The sequence below is a fragment of the Chrysochloris asiatica genome, unplaced genomic scaffold (genome assembly GCF_000296735.1).
Source record: "Chrysochloris asiatica unplaced genomic scaffold, ChrAsi1.0 scaffold00073, whole genome shotgun sequence".
NCBI classification, from domain to species: Eukaryota; Metazoa; Chordata; class Mammalia; order Afrosoricida; family Chrysochloridae; genus Chrysochloris; species Chrysochloris asiatica.
The window spans coordinates 10,527,228-10,536,231 of record NW_006408591.1 but is presented as its reverse complement, the minus strand read 5'-3'; the positions used below and the strand labels follow the sequence as shown (position 1 = coordinate 10,536,231).

The window sequence follows — 9,004 nt, the reverse complement described above, 5'->3', positions numbered from 1 at the left end:
TCCTTTTTCACTGTCCAGCTTTGGCATGCATATGAGGTTATTGAAAATACCATGGCTTGGGTCAGGTGCACCTTAGTTCTCAAACTGACAGCTTCACTCTTCAATACTTTAAAAAGGTCTTGCACTGCAGACTTGCCTAATGCAATGCATCATTTGATTTCTTCTTCTTCTTTTTTAATTTATCAATTATTTAATGAGGTTCTTTCTTTGCAAGAAATCTAGAATACTAATTTGTGAGGATAAATTCCATCTGTGAGCACCAACACAACACACAGGTAACCTTGGAGCTGGGGTATGGCTTTGATTTTTGGCATAATTTGTGAGTCCACAGCTTTCTGATCCAATTTGCGCTGCTCTGTAACCTCGTGTTTCTCTTTCTCGGCATCGAAGATCTCGCCTTCTTGGTGCTTGGACTTCCGCAGCTTCTTCTTCTTGAAGTAAGCATGCATGAGATGTTTGGGGATCTTCACACCACTGATATCAATTTTGGTGAAGGAGGCAATGAAAAATTTCTGGTGTGTTCTATGCAGAGGAACTCGATTGAGGGACAGAGGTCCAGTCACAAGGAGCAAACCACTGGCCAGCTGCTTCAGGAAAACCACTCTCTTGCCTCGATGGCGCCAAGTGATGATGATCAGAATGATCACAGGAGTGATGCTGAACCGCAGTCTTCTGACACACTGACTGAAGGGTTTTTGTGCCTCAACAGTTTCCTAGGCACATCTTCAGTTGAGTAATACCTAGGCATTTTGTGCAGTTAACTACTCGGGCACCACCATTCTTGTCACCACCAACTGGCTTTGTGACAGTTCTAAGAACCTTCTCCCTCTTCTTTTCAACACTGGCTGTAGCAGTTGAATACTTCCTCTTGTACATGGCCTTTCTAGAATATATGGCCGATCGGGAATACCTGACAATTCCTCGGACTAGGACAAGATTTCTACTGCAGTGCTGCTTCCTCTGCTTGGGATTTTTGCCCTTGAGGTTAGCCTTCTTAGCTTTGCCACTGGCATTTGCTTTTTTGACTTCAGACTTATTCACCTTGGTAGCCAGCTTCTCAGCCTTTTCTTGCGCCATCTTACCCGCTTCATGCCCCGCCGCAAACCCAAGTGAAAGAGATGAAACATCTGGGAGGCCTTTTAGTTGGCCACGAGCATGACTGATACTTCCAGGTGTCAACTTGATGCCCTCTTTGTTCAGATGGCGAAGGATTGAGGTCCTGAAATCACGTCTTGCAGAGAAACGCCACCATTCTTACCTTGCAAGATGGGAAAGAGCGTCATTTGATTTCTTGACTGCTGCTTCCATGAGGGTTGATGGGTGGGGAAAGTGGATAACAGAAAATAAACCTTATGGAGGGAGCACAATTCTACTCTGGTACATACAGAGTGTCGTAAGTTGGAATTGACTTAATGGCAACTGTTTGTTTTTTTAAAATGTACCTAGTCCTGGTCAGCAGGGTCACCCATGGTGCATTAGGCAAATCTACTTCACATGACCTTTTTAAAGTGTTGAGAGCAAAGATGTCATCTTGAGGACTAAGGTGTGCCTGACCCAAGCCATGGAGTTTTCAATAACCTCATATGTATGTGAAAGCTGGACAGTGAATAAGGAAGACCTTAGAAGAATTAATGCTTTTGAATTATGGTGTTGGAGGAGAATATTCAAAGTGCCATGGGCTGCCAAAAGAATCAATAGATCCATTGTGGAAGAAGTGTAGCCAGAGTGCTCCTTGGAGGCCAAGATGGCCAAACTTCGTCTCTCATACTTCAGGCATATTGTTAGGAGGGAGCAGTCGCTGGAGAAGGATATCATGTTTGGTAAGGTGGAGGGTCAGAGGAAAAGAGGAAGAACCCCAACGAGATGGATTGGCCAAGTGGCAGCATCGATGGACTCAAATGCGGCAACAATAATGAAGTTGGCCCAGGACCAGGCAGTGTTTCGTTCTGCTGTGCATAAGGTCTCTATGGGTTGGTACTGACTTGATGGCACTTAACAACAAGTTCAGTGTGGCTCTGTGGGTTAATGTGCTGGACGGCAAAGTTATTTGAACTGTAAGATCGGCGGTTCAAACTCACCAGGGCTCCTTGGAAACCCTATACTAGGTCACTATGAGTCAGAACTGACTCGATGGCATTTAAAAATAACAACAGTGATTAGCTACCATTTTACATGGCCCACAACCACCAAACTAACCTAAACTGTCAATAGTGTTTAAAAAATGAGAAATTCTGCTATAATAGAATTTGAAGGACATATGATTATGATTTTTTTGTTGTTGTTGTTTAATATATGAGGGGATTTTTGTTTGACTTGATGTTGGTCTCTGTATTTACTCAAAAATCCAACACCTTCTCTAAAAAAATTATATAAACATATACAACAAAAACTCCTTGTTTTAAAACAGTGGCCAATGTAGTGGGAAAGAAATGCTTGAGAAAGAAACAGAAACCTCTGTGCCTACATTTTGAAGTTAAAACAAATTTCAGTCCATTGAGTATCAGACTTTCAATTTGATAGACATTAGAAAATTGTTTTCCAAAAGTTGTCGTGACATAGAAAATCTACAGTATATCCAACACCCCTCAGTTTAGATATTATTCACAACACCACTCTCCTGAAACCCATCGTCTCATTGATGTCTAGGTAAACACTCAAACATATAGCCGTATTATATAAAGTAATATTTGTGCTTTGTATATTTTCATTTTAGGACAACCACTTTCATAGTGTGGGATTTATTCTCAAATTGAAATTTACTATCAGTTTTTCCTGGTGAATTTATCTGGAGATGTGAAAGTGTTTCATATTTCAGCAATTGCAATTTTATTCTTCATAATTAATAATACAATTATGTGTTTCTCATTTGTGATGTAGTACAAGATTCTTGACAGTTGGAAGAGTTTGCCAAATGAATTGTGTTGTTTTACTTAATACCTTATTAGGACAGCTGACTTGCCTTTAAGGCACTTCCATTTGCTGCACTACAAACAGACTGTAAGTTACTTTGACGGGGAAATAGGAAAAGGAATTCTATACTTATAAATAAAAGTCCAGACAAAAGAGATACATTAAACTGATTTCATAATCTACAATGATTGGGAATACTAATCTGCATAATCACAAAACTCAAACACAAGGCTATTTTATTTTATCCTCTGATATAGTTCTGAGTACAATCAAGACTTTGAAACAATCTTTGGTAGCCAATATTATAAGCACTGCTGATGTTTATAAATACATATGACTCATTTTCATTTACATATACCTAAACAATGCTTTATAATTTTTCTTATCTTAAACATTTATAAGAATCTAAAAGAACCAGCTTTTCTGTGTGAGAATAACAAAATAAGCTTATGCCATGGTCATTTGTGATTATCTCAGTGTAAAATATGCATAAAATTGATCGTAATATAGTACTGTCTTCTTTTAAACTACAGTCTAAGAACTCGAGTTTGGTAATGAATGCAAAAGGTTGCTCACGATGACTATCTTTTATTAAATTGGTATAATAAAAAATTAAGTAGAGGAATCTCAAGTAAAGGGAAATGAAACACTTTGCTTTTTTGATGAATTGTTATAGTATTAATCAATTATTTTTGTTGAGTGCTTTCGAGCTATACTTGTAGCATGCAACATTAATTAATTATCCTCTCCCTTGAAAAGGAATCGTTCATTCTGCAGCTCCTCTTTCTCTTTCTCAAGAAAGAAAAAAATTGGAGAGATGAAGGAAGGAAAGTTAAAAAAAAAGTGGGAGTTAAGAAAACTTGGGCATAGTTTAGAACTTATTGGGAGGGGGAAGATGCAGGTAGATTTTAAGCTGCTTCAGAGGCACAGAACAAAAACAAGTTATAAAAATCATAAAAAACAGCTTGCTATCAAACCACCCCCTTCAGTCATGACCATTGCACCACACGGTTTGTCAAATTTCACATCCCATTGGAAGCAATGATTATATTCATCATAATCAGATATATGCCCTACTGAGCCAATCTGTTTGGGGAGCTGAGAAACCAAGACTAGGCATTCCACTGAAGTAGTTTGGATGGCACAATAAGATCTGGCTAGCTTACCCAAAATAGCTTTTGAATTTAGAGTACTGCTATACAATATGTCACTTTTTAAAGATAAAGAAATAATACCCTCTAGTAACCATGTTTCATCAGTCATGATTTGGGGCTCAGTAGAATTGAGGTTCATGTTGCCAGAGCCTGGTGTGACTGTTCCTTTGTAAGCATACCTGGATTTCAAATAGCTTTGTATATGTCTACTTGCATAATTTATAGCCTGAAGACTTGGCCCAGATATATAGGAAATCTATGCCTGCTGTCTACTTACTGTTTTCATTTGGCTAAGCATTTACTTTAAAGTGATAATCTTAATAATTCTATTTTCCCACTATCCTTTAAGTGAATTTTTTGCTAACCAAATATTTAGTGCAAAAAAAAAAGACATTTTTCTCTTTTTTACTCTTGGTACGTTGCTTGTCTTGCATTAGTCACCAAGGCAGGCAAAACCAAAAATGGCTTGTTAATGTGTTAATGGTAAATGTTGCTTCTTTCAAGGACCGGTTTATTTTTTATCTTCATAACATACCTCCTGGTAACAAACAATGTGTATCTTTTTGTGGAGAATTATATTCCTCCCAAACATCATCTTTTGTACTTCAAACATTTGTCAGGAGGGACCAGTCACTAGAGAAGGATATTATGTTTGGTGAGGTAGAAGGTCAGAGAAAAAGAAGAAGACACCCCAGTGAGATGGATCGACAAGGTGGCAGCATCAATGGGTTCAAGCGTGGCAACAATTGTGAGGTTGCCCAGGATCAGGTAATATTTTGTTCTGTTGTGCATAGGGTCACTAAGAGTCGGTACCGACTTGATGGCATTTAGCAGCAACAACAACAACAAATTTTCTAGGTATAATTTTCAAAGAGTTTGTTATCTTTTAAAAATACACAGACTAATGGAATGTGTGAGCATCAATTTCCAAGACTCTGAGACAAGAACTAGATGTTGGCTGGCTACCACTATGACCTGCTCTGAAGGGATCATATTAGAAGGTTCTAGATAAAATGGAAGAAAATGTAAAACAATGCTCAAAATTAGTTTTTAAAAATACCAGTCTTCCTGGTCAGAGAGAGACTGAAAGAAATGAAACAATGGGCTCTAATAACTTTCAGGTCTGGAAGGGAACTCACTTCATGGCCCAATTTTCAGTCAAACAGTAGATAGGCATTTAGGGGGGACAACAACACTAATAAGGTATACTTAACATGGAATGGTCAATCATTCTAAATGAAAAGAACAACCTTTAACTATGTTACCTATGGACAAAGTTGAGAAGGGATGGAAAGATGGGTGGAATGGAATTAGGAGCCACAAGGAAGAAGCAGGATAACAGTTATTGTTTACAACGAATTGCAGAAAGCCTCAATTTTCTCTAGTGGAACCGCTGGTACTTTTGAACTGCTGACCTTGAGATTAGCAGCCCAACTGGTAAACACTGCGCTCTATCTATCTATCTATCTATCTATCTATCTATCTATCTATAAGCATGTGCATGTTGTTGTTGTTGTTGTTAGGTGCCATTGAATCTGTACCAACTCATAGGAATGCTATATACAACAGAATAAAACACTGCTTGGTCCTGGGCCAACCTCACAACAATTGCTACACTTGAGCCCATTGATGCTGCCATTATGCCAATCCATCTCCTTGAGGGTCTTTCTCTTTTTCTCTGATATTCCGTTTTACCAAACATGTTATCCTACTCCAGTGACTGGTCCCTCCTGACAATATGTTCAAAGTATGAAAGATGTAGTCTGGCCATCCTGGCTTCCAAGAAGCACTTTGGATGTACTTCTTACAACACAAATCTATTTGTTCTTTGATCAGTCCATGGTACTTTCAATATTCTTCTCCCAACACCATTAACTAAAATGCATCAATTCTCTAAGGTCTTCCTTATTAACTATCCAACTTTCACACACCTATGGTATTATTGAAAATACCACGGTTTGGGTCTGGTTCATCTTAGTCCTCAACCTGACGTCTTTGCTCTTCAACACTAAAGAAGTCTTGAGCAACAGATTTGCCAATGCAATATGTCGTTTGATTTCTTGACAGCTGCTTCTGTGAGTGTTGATGGTTGAGCCAAGCAAATTAAAGCCATTGACAATTCATTATTTTCTCTATTTATATGAATGCTGTTTATTGGTACAGGGGTGAGGATTTTTGTGTTCTTTACATTGAGGTGAAACCCATACTGAAGGCTGCAATCTTTGATCTTCATCAATAAATATTTTAAGTACACTTGGCTTCCAGCAAGCAAGGTTGTATCATCTGAACATCACAGATTGTTAATGAGTCTTCCTCCAATCCTAATGCCACATTCTTCTTCACCCAGCTTCTTAGATTATTTGTTCAACATACTGACTGAATAAGTATGGTGAAAGAATACAACTCTGGTGCACACCTTTCCTCATTTTAAACCATTAGATATTGCCTTGTTCTGTTCAAACAACTGTCTCTTGGTCTGCATAGTTTATTCATGAGCACAAGTAAGTGTTCAGGAATACTCATATTTCACAATGTTATCTATAGTTTGTCATGATCCATACAATGGAAAGCCTTTGTGTAGTCAATAAAGCACAAGTAAACTTCTATCTGGTGTTCTCTGCTTTCAGTCAAGATATATGTGATGTCAACAATGATATCCCTCATTCCATGTACTATTCTGAAACCAACTTGAGTCTCTGGCAGTTTTCTGTCAATGTATTTTTGCAGCCAATTTTGGATTATTTTTTGCATAATTTTACTTGTATGAGCTATTAATGATATTGTCCAATGATTTCTGCATCTCATTGTGTCGCCACTCTCTGGAATGGGCACCAATATGGATCTCTTCCAGTCAGTTGGCCAGGTAGTGGACTGTCAAAATTTTGGCACAAATGATTGAGTGCTGCCTCCAATGCTTCATCAGTGTGTTGACAAATTTCTATTTGTGTTCCATCAATTCCCAGAACCTATTCTTTGCCAGTACCTTCAGTGAACCTTGGACTTCTTCCTTCAGTACCATTGGTTCTTGATCATATGCTACATCTTGAAATGGTTCAACATCAACCAGTTCTTTCTGGTATGGTGACTTGTTTATTCCTTCCATCTCATTTTGATGCTTTCTGCATCATTCAGTATTTTGCCCATAAAATCCTTCAGTATTGAAAGTTGAGGCTGGATTTTTTTTCTTCAGTTCCCTCAGCTTGAGAAATGCTGAAGGTGTTCTTCCCTATTAGTTTCCTAACTCCAGGTCTTTGCACATTTTTAAAATAAGATTTGACTTTATTCTAGAGGTGCTCTTTAAAATTTTTAATTTAGCTATTTTACCTCCTCATTTATTCCATTTTCTATTTCATCTCTATGCTTGAGAGCAAGCTTCAGGGTGTCTTTGACATTCATTTTGTTCTTTTCCTTCTTTCTTGTCTTTTTAATGACCTTTTACTTCCTTTCTGTATGATATTCTTGATGTCACCCCACAAATCTTCTGGTTTTGGTCTTTAGTGTCTATTGCATCAATTCTGCTCTTCAGAGGATCTCTAAATTCAGGTGGGATAAGTTCAAGGTCATATTTTGACTCTTGTGGACTTGTTTTAATTTTCTTGAGCATCATCATGAACTTGAATATGAGAAATTGATGGTCTGTTTCAGAATCTACTACTGGCCTTGTTTTGGCTGATGGCATGGAGATTTTCCACGGTCTCTTTCCACAGATGTAGTCAATTTTATTTGTGTGCATTTTATCTGCTGCAATTCATGTATATAGTCATCTTTTATGTTGTTTATTACATTGATTTGCAATGAAGAATTAATTGGTCTTGTAAAATTCTATCATGCAATCTCCAGCACCATTTTGTCAACAAGGCCATATTTTCCAAATACTGATCATTTCTCTTTGCTTCCAACCTTTGCATTCCAATCTCAATATATCTTGATTGTATGTTTGATCAATTTCTAACTGAAGAAGTTGGCAGAACATTTTAATTTTGTCATCACTGACTTTAGTGTTTGGTAGGCAAATTTAAATATTATTGGTATTAACTAGTCTTCCTTATAAGCTTATGAGTATTATCCTAGCTAAGACACAGTTGTACTTCAAGACAGATCTTGATATGCTCCTTTGCATGCTAAATGTGATACCATTTCTCTTCAACTTGTCATTCCCATCATAGTAAACACTGTGATTGTCAGATTCAAACTGGCCAATACCAGTCCATTTCAGTTCACTAATGCCTAGGATTTACAGCCTTGGAAACCCTGTTCGGGGTCGCTATGAGTCAGAACTGACTCCACGGCACATAACAACAACAACAACAATGCCTAGGATATCAATGTTTATGTGATCCATTTCACTTTTGACAATTTCCAACTTTCCTAGATACATATCCATACATTCCATGTTCTCATTATTAATGGATGTTTACAGCTGTGTCTCTACGATTTGAGTTGTGCCCCCTCAGCAAATGAATGTCCTGAAAGCTTTTGTCCATTTATGTCTTCACGCTTAACTCTACTGTAAGGAAACAGTCTTCTCCAGTTTTATTTTGAGTGCCTTTCAACCTGAAGAGCTCAATTTCTAGCACTATATTTGACAGTATTCTGGTTCTCTTCATCATGTTTCTATAGTCAATATTCTGGTGCTTCTGATGTATCTGATGGTGTTCCAAATGAGTGAGTGAGTGAGAGAGAGAGAGAGAGAGACAGAGAGAGAGACAGAGAAGGAGAGAATGAGTTGTTAAATGCCCTCGAGTTGATTCCGACCCATAGCGACCCTGTATAGGGTTTCAGAGTTTCAAGCTGGTGAGCTTGAACCAACAGCTTTGCAGTTCATATGACTTTGCAATCTGACGAATTAGCAAGGTCAGCAGTTGTTCCGTGGGAGAAAGATGAGGCTTTCTGCTCCCGTAAAGATTTACAGCCTCAGAAACCCTGTACAGGGTCGCTAT

The 9,004-nt window shown here is 38.1% G+C and overlaps 1 pseudogene; it reads right to left on the bottom strand.

Annotated features, from left to right (window-relative positions):
• Window positions 1-218: 218 nt before the first annotated feature.
• LOC102833409 lies at window positions 219-1,077 on the bottom strand (annotated as a pseudogene).
• Window positions 1,078-9,004: the final 7,927 nt, after the last annotated feature.